This window comes from Monodon monoceros, unplaced genomic scaffold, assembly GCF_005190385.1.
Source record: "Monodon monoceros isolate NGI ecotype Baffin Bay Population unplaced genomic scaffold, NGI_Narwhal_1 Super_Scaffold_2, whole genome shotgun sequence".
Taxonomy (NCBI): domain Eukaryota; kingdom Metazoa; phylum Chordata; class Mammalia; order Artiodactyla; family Monodontidae; genus Monodon; species Monodon monoceros.
This window is the reverse complement of record NW_021703776.1, coordinates 57,929,906-57,943,400: the sequence shown is the minus strand read 5'-3', so window position 1 is coordinate 57,943,400 and position 13,495 is coordinate 57,929,906. Positions and strand designations below refer to the sequence as shown.

Here is a 13,495-nt window from a genome sequence, read left to right as displayed (position 1 = left end):
GCTTCTTCCATGTCTACCAAGCACTGAGAGCGTAGGTGGCAGAGCCTGACTCTCTTGTCACCTGTACCTCTTGCAGTTGGAGGAACCAGAGTCTGGCCAGAAATCGGAATGATGGGGGAGAGGGAGGACTTCAAGAGTGAAGTGAAACATTCTTTTTAGCATCCTAGTGACATGTGTGGGGGAAAATGGATACAGATATCTGACAGAATGACACAGAGGTCAAAAGCATGGCCTCAGCCTGGGCTTGAATCCAGCTCCACACCTACCAGCCCTGTAACTTTGGATTCATTTGCTTAACCTCCTTAAGCTTCATTTCTTCATTCTGTAAGTTGGGGAGATAGTAGTCTCTTCCTTACAAGGTAGTCATGGGAATGAAACAAGATGGTACTTATAAAATGCTTTATCTTGTAGTGTGTTTTAAAATCCTCCCAAAACTCCTATGAGGTAGATACTATTGTACTCATTTTGCTGATGGGAAACTGAGGTTCAGAGGCATTCTATAACTTGCCCACTGTCACCCAGCAGGTAAGTGGAGGGAGCTGGACACAAGCCCAGGATTTCTCTAAAGCTGGTGCTCATCACTACTGCTTTATGCTCTCATTGGCCCATATGGCAAAATCCCAGCAAGTTAGGACTAGGGGATTCTCAGCTCCACTGGCCAGCCCTTCCTTTTAGAGTGAAGGAATAACAGTAAGAACAATTCAGTGATCAAGCTGAACTAACTAAACTAAACTCAAGGGTAGAAGGCGGGTACAAGAAATCAATTCTAAAGACTCTTTCCCCAACAGTGTTTCCTCTGTTGGTTCATATCCCCAGCAAGGAAGAGCACAGAGTAAATTGAGAAAAATGTTCAACCCAGATACTAAAATAACAATCATTGACTGGGGTAAGGCGGAAGTAGAAGGGTGAAGAAGGAGCCAGGTGGACCCTCTTTTTTTTTTCAAAGCCTGTTAGTTTAGTTTCTAAAAATGTTAGTTGAATGTGGTATAAAATCCAACCTTTTTGAAAAGCAAACAAATTTGAGATTTCCAGACCCGTTGTTATTTATTAATTGTCCATTAAACACCTGTTATCCATAAACAACAGGCCTTAGGCAAACCAAAGAACAATTAGCTTCTTCTAGTGTCAACAGAAAACTAGTCCACAAACTCCCAGCTGGTCTTCCCAGCTTCTGACATTGGCCTCAAATATACATACTCAAAAATTCAGAAGAGAAACTTAAAATAAATGTTACTAAATGCTTGCTCCTTCTTTGGCTTCAGAATTCACACAAATGAGACCTGTAGAGTATAAAGGTTTTACTTATTTAACTGGCTTCAGTATTCAATTTGCATTTATACATTGGTCTGTGTGTTTGAGAATGCTTCATCTATTTGTATGAATTTGATACTATCCGGTTTAGATTGAATACCTGTAGAGGGCAGCATGCCATATTTATTTAATGGACGGATACAGAATCTTTCCTAATGGTGGCGGTGGTTATCATCGTCATCACCGTCACCATCATCATCACCATTATCATTATCATCACTGTTCCTATCATATTCCTGGGTTTTGATCTTAAAGAAAATTTCCATTACAAAGCCGCAAGGTAGGCGATGGGTATATAATCTTTCTCTTCTTTATGAAGATTAATTGTGCTGATTATTTCCTGACATTATTTTACTTAAAATGCAGAAGGCTCTCCCACTTGCACACCACAAAAACTCCTCTATTATGTAAGATGTTGGCATAGAATTCTCTGCTATTTAAATAATTCAAAACATTTAACACAACATTCGAAGGCCTATCACTAACAGAGAGCTGTGGGCAGAGGAGTCAAACAGAAAGTTCCTCACCAAGGTATGTTTTCCCTCACATTAGCCTGTGGTCTGACAAACACTCCCTGTTGAATCTGTTTCTTTAAGATTCTAAAAATAAATTGATCTGTAAGTGACTTTGCTGTAATACATACAGTGAGTCAGATCAAGGAGTAAGAGCCATTTATAGAATGTGAACTAAACACTGGCCTGAGACAACCATTTAACCCTCGCCAAACAGAGAAGTGGCATTTCGGATTGTACAGAGCTTGATCTGCAAGGCTATTTTGAAACAGAAAGATTCTTTTATTATAACTTTGGCTAAAAATATTAGAATATGACCAGAGGCTACCACAAGGTCAAAACATTTGTTAACAGGACGAAATGTTACCAGTATGAGTGTGCAAGTGTCCATCTACGAAATCTTGGACACACTCAGGCCCAAACATATTATTAGCCATCCGTATTCATACATATGTAAGTAGAGACTGTATTTGGTGCAGAACAACACGTTGTCATTCTACACATTCTCATATAAAGAAGCAGATGGGAGTATTTTGGCTTGCATTGTACAGTGGTTTAGAGTGGATTTGTGTGACCATAAATAAGTCATCTTTAACATCTCTGAGCCTCAATTTCTTCATCTATAAAATGGAAATAAGTACAGTCCCTACCTCAAGACGTTGATGTGAAGATTAACTAAGAAAATGTATATAAAACACTCAGTACACATAATACAAGTTTAAGAAATGCCAGCTGTAATTCTGCTCTCTTCAGCCCCAGCTGTTATAGGATGGTGCAGTCTCCCTCCTCTTTGGGTGCCTTCATTGCGAGAGTACATCTTCATAGTGTTGTAATAGCTGCCTTAGGGGAAAGTGTGATGACTACAAGTTGGTAAGGGTTTTCTTTCCCTTCCTGCATGGCTGATGTAATGAAGATCTTTAGGAGGATATATGATCGGAGGGAGGAAGTGTGTTGTGTGCGTGTGTGTGTGTGAGAGACAGAGAGAGAGAGAGAGAGAGAGAGAGAGAAAGAGAGAGAGAGAGAGAACGAATGTGTGTATGTGTACAAGAATTCACCTGGTGACAAGAGAAACTTGCCACTCTCCTCACCTGAGTTTCACACACAGGAAACATTCGACATTGCCTGCACACAGATCTCTAACCTCGCACACTGAAAAGAGCTGCACTGCAAGGAATATGACTTCATAGCATAATGTTCATCACTGACCTCCACCCTGGTAATAAGATCCTTTTTGGCCCTTGTGCACTTAGCATCCACCTGAGACTTCCTAACCATCTCCTCGATAGCAAACTGGCAGCAAGTATTAGGAAATGCCATGCTGGTATTTGGATGAGTCTTCTCCATTGACATCGTTTATTTAGATTACAGGCGCTTCCTCAATTATAACAATACATCAACCATTTCAGGTTTTTCTTTCACCTCCGGATACATGTTGCCCTTAATAAATGAAGCTGAAGTCAGAACACGTGCTGGTATGACGACACCATCCTGTCTTTCAGGTGTGGTTTCAGGGTCACACTGAACACTTGCGTCTGGAAGGCTGACTTCACAGCACAGCACGGCCACATTCTGCTACTCGGGGGGTGAGATCATGGTACTGGCACGAATTTATCGGTCTTTCAAACGAACGGGGTTGAATTCAATCTACTGACCTTGATTGGGAGGCTAGTGATACAAGCTGTGTAAAATAAAACAAGACAAAATAAACAAGGGAAAACCACAGCGCATGCAGCCACTTGGTTCAGAAGTGACACTACTGAATTTGGTCTGTGAAGGTCTTGTCACATGAAAGCCTAGAAATAGCTATGACCTAAACATGGGGGTAGGAGACGACCCATTTAGAAATGAATGGACACATTCCATTGTGTTTGTATAGTGTTTAAAATCTATTTTGGAGCAAGGGGATATTGTAAATACTTTCCTTTGTTCATAACTATCATAACCCAAACTTTCTGGCTCTCGGCATTTTTCAGTAACCCTGCGTGCCAATAGTTTTTTACACACTGCCTGACAAGGCAAACATTATTCTACCAGAGATGCAGGATTCCCTGTGACCCCTCTGAATCTCCAGGGCCAGCCAAGACTAGATTGGACTTTCTGACTAATCCTAGTCTGGACATCTCTAGGGGCTGCCCTAGTCTCACTGCACAATTCCAAGGCCACTCAGTTCTGAGGGCCCTCAGGAGATGTTGCCATATTAGGCATGTGGAAATGTCCACACCATTCTGAAATTCTTTTGGAACTAGAGATTTAATATAACTTTTTCAATTAGCCTTCAATTCCAAATTTGGGACTAGACTTTAGGTGAGATTAATTCATGGACTCCTCATTGGTTTTGTAAAATGTTAATGCCAGCAAGCATTCCTTCATCTTCTATAGTAACTGGATCATAGATTTTCATTTAATTCTCTCTTTTTCATTTGATTGTCTCTTTGGTTAATGGCATTTCTATAGCAGAGGACACAGCAATCTTCACAGACATCTCTTGACTCTAAAGTGGCTGGCTGGATAAGCATATTATTAAATGCAGGTTAACCTGTGGCCTCTTTCCTCTTCACCATGATGGCTCTGGATGACAATAAGGGGGGAGCCTGGGGCCAGGTATGGAAAAGTGAATGGTACAGGCATTTCCTGGATATATGGTTCCTAGTATCTCCATAATGCCAAATATAAATTGTAGTTAGAAACTGTTACCCTATGAACACCTTCATCACTTAAAGAAGATTCCTTCTGGAGACAATAATGATCTTTATTAGGTACCAGGCCTGCGTGAAGATCGGGTGATGCCAAGACATGACCTTGGTGGGTGTGATTTCATAGGAAAAGTGGGCTCTAGAATGTTCCCTTTAATAGTAGAATTCTTTAGTAGCACTGTTCACTAAGACACTTGGTATAAATGGAACCACCTCTTCCAAGTGGATTTAGTTATTGAAGAAATTAAAGGAATTCCCTCCAAGGTAGCTTTTCTCATCAGATGGCTCCAAAACAAAAACCTCCACAATATTAGCATAAAGGGTTCAGGAATAGTGATTTTTGGCATTTCCAAAGAGTAGGTTCCTTCTATTTCTGCTACCTCAATAACAGAGAATAAATCAGAGACTTGGCATTGACTGCTCCACTGATCTATTAATGCTAAGTCTTTCACTGATTCAGTTCCAACTATATGTTTGATAGAGACAACTTTTATTTACTGTTTAAATCATACAGTAATCTAAGAAAACTCAACAGTTCAAGGATATTAAATCAAAATCTATTTACTCTTGAGTAGGATTTAATTTAAGATGGAAGCTTCCTAGAGATCCAAATCTGGGGTTTAGTGAGACCATCCTATTCTAGAAATGATGTCAGAAGACTGGGTGCTTACCTAGTAAGGCACCAGTGTCCTGTTATTAATAGATCTGTGCAAAATAATTTACCATGTCAATACCCTTTCTTCCTCCTATCCAATTATTCCGTATTGATGAATCTCTTATTTAAGCATTATCGAAAGGTCACTAGCCAGTGCTATATCTAATTCAAAAACGTATTATTAGGCTTATACCATATCAATTTTAAGAAATGACCAGTTCTGTGAGGATGATCTGAATAGCCATATTCATATTTTTTCCTATATTTAGAATCAGGGTCAGACCTTCTCAATTTTCAGGGCTATTTTTACTTTAAAATTTAAAAAATTTTACTTTATTGTTGTAAGAACACTTAACATAAGATATAACCGCTTAACAAATTTTTAAGTATATTATTACATTTTATTACACATTATTATGTATTATTATTATTACACCTTATTATACATTGTTGTTGACTATTAGTACAATGTTGTACAGCAGGTCTCTAGAGCTTACTCATCTGGCTTGACTGATATTTCATGCTGGTTGATTAGGAACTCCCCTACTTCTCCTTTCTCTGAGCCCCTGGCAACCACCATTCCACTCTCTGATTCTATGAATTCAACTATTTTTGATACCTCATATAAACAGAATCCTGCTGTATTTGTCTTTCTGTGACTGGCTCATTTCACTTAACATAATAACTTCCTGGCCAACATGTATGTGAAAAAATGCTCAATGTCACTCACTAATCATCAGGGAAATGCAAATCAGAACCACAATGAGATTAACACCTCACACCTGTCATGGCAGCTATTATCAATAAAACCAAAGACAAGTGTTGGCACGGCTGTGGAGAAGTTGGAAACCCTGCACATTGTTGGTGGGAATATAGAATGGTGCAGCTTGATAGAAAACAGTACAGAAGTTCCACTTACCTCAACATAATAAAGGCCATATATGACAAACCTACAGCCAACATCGTTCTCAGTGGTGAAAAACTGAAACCATTTCCTCTAAGATCAGGAACAAGACAAGGTTGTCCACTCTCACCACTATTATTCAACATTGTTTTGGAAGTTTTAGCCACAGCAATCAGAGAAGAAAAAGAAATGAAAATAATCCAAATCAGAAAAGAAGAAGTAAAGCTGTCACTGTTTGCATATGACATGATATTATACATAGAGAATCCTAAAGATGCTACCAGAACACTACTAGAGCTAATCAATGAATTGGTAAAGTAGCAGGATACAAAATTAATGCACAGAAATCTCCTGCATTCCTATACACTAATGATGAAAAATCTGTAAGAGAAATTAAGGAAACACTCCCATTTACCATTGTAACAAAAAGTTAATAAATAAAATACCTAGGAATAAACCTATCTAAGGAGATAAAAGACCTATATGCAGAAAACTCTAAGACACTGATGAAAGAAATTAAAGATGATACAAATAGATGGACAGATATAACATGTTCTTGGATTGGAAGAATCAACATTGTGAAAATGACGGTACTACCCAAAGCAATCTACAGATTCAATGCAATCTCTATCAAACTACCAACGGCATTTTTCACAGAACTGGAACAAAAAATTTCACAATTTGTATGGAAACACAAAAGACCCCAAATAGCCAAAGCAATCTTGAGAAAGAAAAATGGAGCTGGAGGAATCAGGCTCCCGGACTTCAGACTATACTACAAAGCTACAGTAATCAAGACAGTATGGTACTGGCACAAAAACAGAAATATAGATCAATGGAACAGGTTTGAAAGCCCAGAGATAAACCCACACACATATGGTCACCTTATTTTTGATAAAGGAGGCAAGAATATACAATGGAGAAAAGACAGCCTCTTCAATAAGTGGTGCTGGGAAAACCAGAGAGCTACATGTAAAAGAATGAAATTAGAACACTCCCTAACATCATACACAAAAATAAACTCAACATGGATTAAAGACCTAAATGTAAGGCCAGACACTATAAAACTCTTAGAGGAAAACATAGGCAGAACACTCTATGACATAAATCACAGCAAGATCCTTTTTGACCCACTTCCTAAAGAAATGGAATTAAAAATGAAAATAAACAAATGGGACCTAATGAAACTTCAAAGCTTTTGCACAGCAAAGGAAACCATAAACAAGATGAAAAGACAGCCCTCAGAATGGGAGAAAATATTTGCAAATGAAGCAACTGACAAAGGATTAATCTTCAAAATTTATAAGCAGCTCACGCAGCTCAATATCAAAAAGACAAACAACCCAATCCAAAAATGGGCAGAAGACCTAAAGAGATATTTCTCCAAAGAAGATACACAGATTGCCAACAAATACATGAAAGGATGCTCAACATCACTAATCATTAGAGAAATGCAAATCAAAACTACAATGAGGTATCACCTCACACCAGTCAGAATGGCCATCATCAAAAAATCTACAAACAATAAATGCTGGAGAGGGTGTGGAGAAAAGGGAACCCTCTTGCACTGTTGGTGGGAATGTAAATTGATACAGTCACTATGGAGAACAGTATGGAGGCTCCTTAGAAAACTAAAAATGGTGGTTGGGAGTCCACCTGCCGATGCAGGGGACATGGGTTCATGCCCTGGTCCGGGAAGATCCCACATGCCGTGGAGCGGCTGGGCCCGCGAGCCATGGCCGCTGAGCCTGCGCATCCGGAGCCTGTGCTCCGCAGCGGGAGAGGTCACAACAGTGAGAGGCCCGCATAATGCAAAAAAAAAAAAAAAAACCTAATAATGGAACTCCTATACGACCCAGCAATCCCACTACTGGGCATATACTCTGAGAAAACCATAATTCAAAAAGAGTTATGTACCACAATGTTCCTTGCAGCTCTATTTACAATAGCCAGGACATGGACGCAACCTAAGTGTCCATCGACAGATGAATGGATAAAGAAGATGTGGCACATATATACAATGGAATATTACTCAGCCATAAAAAGAAATGAAATTGAGTTTTTTGTAGTGAGGTGGATGGACCTAGAGTCTGTTATACAGAGTGAGGTAAGTCAGAAAGAGAAAAATATCGTATGCTAACACATATATATGGAATCAAAAAAAAAAAAAAGGAATTGGTTCTGAAGAACGTAGGGGCAGGACAGGAATAAAGACGTTGACGTAGAGAATGGACTTGAGGACACAGAGAGGGAGAAGGGTAAGCTGGGACGGAGTGAGAGAGTGGCATGGACATATATACACTACCAAATGTAAAACAGATAGCTAGTGGGAAGCAGCTGCATAGCACAGGGAGATGAGCTCAGTGCTTTGGGACCTCCTAGATGGGTGGGATAGGGAGGATGGGAGGGAGATGCAAGAGGGAGGAGATATGGGGATATATGTGTATGTATAGCTGATTCACTTTGTTATAAAGCAGAAACTAACACATCATTGTAAAGCAATTATACTCTAATAAAGATGTTAAAAAGAAAACCGTACATAAGTTAAAAAAAAAAAAAAAAGAACTACCATATGATCCTGGAATTCCACTGCTGAGTATTTATTCAAAAGAATGGAAATCAAAATTTCAAACAGATTTTAGCACTCCATGTTCACTGCAGCATTGTTAGCAACAGCCACGATGTGGAAACAACCTAAATGTCCATCGACAGATAAATGGATAAAGAAAATATGGTGTACCCATGCTTAAAGAAGGGAATTCTATAATATGCAATTTTTTTCAGAAAAAGCTAACAATATTTGAGCATTTACTACGCTAAATGCTCACTTGCATTATTTCATTTAATCCTCATAAACACCTATATAGTTAATTATAATTATGTACCCATTTTTCAGGTGAGGAAGTGAGGCCAAGAGCAGCTCAATAATCTGCCTAAGGTCTCAGGACAGTAAGTGGTGGAACCAGCACTCAAGCCCAACTCTTCTGATTACAGATAAGTTCTGCTTTTCTCTGAAGCCCACACACTCTTCACTACCTCATGATATTGTTTCCATTTGTCAAGATTTAATTTCCTTGAAAGCAAATCTTTTCAAATCTAAAATCTTTTCAAATCTTAAAAGTTTGACTTATTCTGAATTTTCCAGAAGAATCTATGAGAAGATTGCAAAAGTTGTTTCTCTTATCTATATAGATTAAATATATCCCTGGTTCAAACCATATGGGATGAATTACTGTACCATCTTAAAAGTTATTGTTTTGAAAATCTTCACTAAATCAAGTCCATTTTATTATAATAATGCCTAAATTATGCAGAAGCTTACAACCTGTTTTCAAATCTCATTTTTTAAAAAAGTCTTGCATTGAAATACAAGGATATGCTCTGAGGAGAAAACTACTGGCTAGAAACTGTAAAGGACAATAGTAACACACTACATTTGTATGGTATGCTACAGTTTCACAGTAATTCTTGTAATCTTCTTTTTTTAACATGAGACAGGCAGAAAGAGTTACTATTTGATACCGCTGAGGCTCAGAGAGGTACAACCACTAGCCCAAGGTCACACCTTTAGCCCATGACCACAATCCAGGTTTTCTAGTGCTGTGTCCAGTGCTGTTTCCCTATGAGCCTCTGTTCCCCACAAAACATGGAAACACCTTCTCCTTCCCAAGGTTTTCTACATTGTCATCCTGGAGAAACAGGGGCAGGTTTAGATGTGTGGTTTCCTTACTGAAAAGGATGGTGTCTATCTCAATGTCGAATGACAGGGACAAATAAGCAGGCACCCAACAATTTTCTCCTTAATAGCTCTCTCAAAATCTACCCAAGTGGGCTTCCCTGGTGGCACAGTGGTTGAGAGTCCACCTGTCAATGCAGGGGACGCGGGTTCGTGCCCCGGTCCGGGAGGATCCCACATCCTGCAGAGCAGCTGGGCCCATGAGCCATGGCTGCTGAGCCTGCGCGTCCGGAGCCTGTGCTCCGCAACGGGAGAGGCCACAACAGTGGGAGGCCCGTGTACAGCAAAAAAAAAAAATCTACCCAAGTTAGAGTAGGCCAAAGAGAGAGAAGGCATTTGTCCTGAAGAAACATTTGCCACTGGGGAGCATTCCCTGGGATATCCAGGAATCCTCTTGGCTAGGTGAGTGGTAGATTTGGATAACCATTCTCTTCCAGAACCAGGCTATGGGCCACCTAGTGCAACCTTGGAGCCATGCTGGCTGAGATCAAATCCCACCTCTCCCACTTGCTAGCTGTGGTCCTTCGAGCAAGTTATATAACCCCTCTGTGCCTGTTTCCTTTGGCAGCAAAATGAGGACAACCACCATCTACCTTGCAGGACAATTTAGGAGCTTCCATGCGTTTAATGTAAAGTACTTAGGACAAGACTTGGCAATGTGCCTGATGAGAGCCATTATTTTTATTATCTTAATGAATGAGCCTCTCGATTTCTTTACATAGCAAGTGGGAATAATGACAAACCTGTAACAAGAATCAAATTATATTAAGTCTTTGAAAGTTCCTTATAAATCATAAAATGCTCTGTGCATCTAGAGAATAACTGCTGTTGTGCTGAAGAGAAAGCTGCAATGTCTGAATTATACCTGCCTTCCTATTGCAAGGAATTTACCCTTTCTCCTCAAACTGAGAAAGAAAGTGATTTATATTATGATCCCTAGCCTAACCCCATTGGTAGCTTGTTAGGCAGGAATCAAATGGTTGAAGTTAGTGTCTAGCAAGGCGGGGTGTTTACCCAAGGCCTGGTAAGTCTTCACGTCTCAGGGGAGGCTCATGGAGATTTTGCTCACTGGGATGGGAGGCCTGGCCCAGCTGCGTGTGGCTGTATCTGTGTATAGATCTAGAATCCGAGAGTCCTACCGGTCCTGCAGGATTACCTGGGCAAAGCCACTGGCCGCCTGGAGCCCTGAAAAGTGGGACAACCGCTAAATGTGGGTGGCTACTCAGGGGAGCCTAGAGTCCTTTCACCAGTCCTGAAATCAGAGTTGCATCTGACAGAGAAGCAGATGTGTTGATGCAGGGTGAAAAAACAGAATGAAATGAATTTTTTCAGAGTTTGAGATGACATGTGATTTCTGACAAGATCAGTAGGAATGCAGTTGATACAAATGAAGGAAACATAAAAAAAAATCTCCTCCTTTTCCTACAGCATCATGCTCTCACCCAGCGGCATACACACAGACTCCAAGCTCTAATGTCTTTAGGAAGACACGGATGCCAAGTGGGGACAGCTGTTCCCCACGCCCTTTCCTGGTTCACTGTGGATGCTCCATCCTGAATGCCTGCTGGCTTCTCCCAGTGCAGTTCTACCCAGTTTTCCAAGTACAGTTTCAATACCATCTCCTTTACTAGGCTGCCTCTCAATCTCCACCTAGAACTAACTGCTTCCTACCGTGTCCTCATAAAACTTTCATTTGGACCCCTTTCGTGCAGAGCTATCAAAGTTTGCCTAGTTTCATAATGAGTTGTGCAAACTGTCTCTGCCTTTTGCTTATAAGGGACTGCCTCTTGTCATCTCTGTGTCAGGGTGACATCTACACCACAGGCTGCTCAAAAGAGACACTCAATATATATTCATCAAGTGAATAAATAAATATTTGTTGACAATAATTAACTTGAACTGAGAACTTCATGGCCTCCAAGAAAGGCTCTGAATTTGTTAAATGAAGCACTGCTCTTTTTTCCCCCTCTTATGCTTAAGGTTGTTTCATAACATCTCCTGCCAGGAACTGCTCCCATTATTAAATTAAGTGCCAGGGGAGCGGCAGCACCTTCTGTGACTAAGTACTGAGTGAAACTGTGATGAAGCGAAGCCCCCATTTGCTCCCAATTTCAGAGGTGACAACCGTCGACTTTATTTTTGTGCTCATTCTGTCACAAGCCAGTGTGATTCCAATGGTGGATTTTGGAATTGTGTTTTCTGCTTTCCTCCTTCTACTCACCCCCTCGACCCGAGCCACTCTGAATACACATACCCAGAGAGGAATTTCAGGCGCACTAATGAGAAAGCAGAGTCCACATTTCCTATTTGGAACCTGGGACTGTGCTAAAACTAGATTTTGTGCTTCTAACCTGTACTCACTCATTAGTTGTATGGATGAGAGTTCTCTGCACAGAGAACTGAGGGACAGGTGGACAGGGAATTTCGAAGTAGGATCGTTTATTGTATTTTTCCTCTACAATTTGAGATTAACTTTGTCATGTAAACAATTAACGAGAGTTCTTCGGATGTTCTTCTGAATTGCTTTTCCCTCTCAGGGATATTGTTAAGCATCCCCTACACAGGCTCCCCTGTGGAGGCTTTCCATGGGTAAAATTCCAAATACAGTTCTCAAGCACATGGAATCATTCTTATGGATGATATCAATAAAGGCTTCCAAGAATTCCAGCATCCTTTCCTCAACTCTCTGAACTTCAGGCTGAGGCTTCAAGAATGGTACCCCCAGGAGATCCCCTAAAGGTTATTGCCCACAGTGCCCACTCCCAAGCTTTAGACTTTATAGCGACTTAGATAGCATAAACCTTTGTTTAAAGAATAAAAATATAAATGAACTACTGAACTGATGGATGAATAAATGAAATAACACATTCTTAGAAATAACACTTAGCTCTTCGTGGTCACTGGATCCTAAATATCCTGATGGGGACTTATATATTTTTTTACCCTAAATGAAAATCATAAAATGTCTTAGCTGAAAGAGACCTTAGTGATAGACTATATACGATTTTTAAAAGCCATGGCCTCACTAATGAACTTATCTATGAAACAGAAACAGATTCATAGACATAGAGAACAAACTTGTGGTTGCCAAAGGGAAGGGGGGTTAGAGGAGGGATGGACTGGGAATTCGGGGTTAGTAGATGCAAACTATTATATGTAGAATGGATAAACAACAATGCCTACTGTATAGCACAGGGAACTACATTCAATATCCTGTGATAAACCATAATGGAAAAGAATATGAAAAATAATATACAAATATATATCTGAATCACTTTGCTGTACAGTAGAAATTAACATGACATTGTAAATCAACTATACTTCAATAAAATAAAATTTTTTTTAAAAAGTCATGGCTTGATTTGTTCAAATGAAGTTAAGAAAAAACTGCTTCTCTGGTTGAAGTGTAGGTAGGGGCCTGGAACCTGCCAGCTCTAAGAAATTACATAGCTTGTTCAACATCATACAGATCTCAGAGGTAGAGCCACGACTCCTGAGGTCCTGGTTTGGTTTTTCCTGCTGCATGCTACAGCCTTTTACTGGTGAAGGGTTGTTTGTGGGTACTTACTGGGTAAAAGGACATCTCTCTGACATTAAAATAAATGAGCCACAGACTGTAGGAAGTTTTGAACTGGACTTCCAGGTAGTCACATAGTTGAAGGTAGGTCCTCCTTACAGAAGTAT

At 40.0% G+C, this 13,495-nt stretch overlaps 1 protein-coding gene and 1 pseudogene across 4 annotated transcripts in view; one reads left to right on the top strand and one right to left on the bottom strand.

The window, feature by feature from the left end:
* The window catches only part of CREB5 (cAMP responsive element binding protein 5), a 413,326-nt gene that overhangs the window by 188,635 nt on the left and 211,196 nt on the right, over positions 1-13,495 (bottom strand). The window lies entirely within an intron of this gene.
* Positions 1,467-13,495, top strand: part of LOC114901804 — a 32,499-nt pseudogene continuing 20,470 nt past the window's right edge.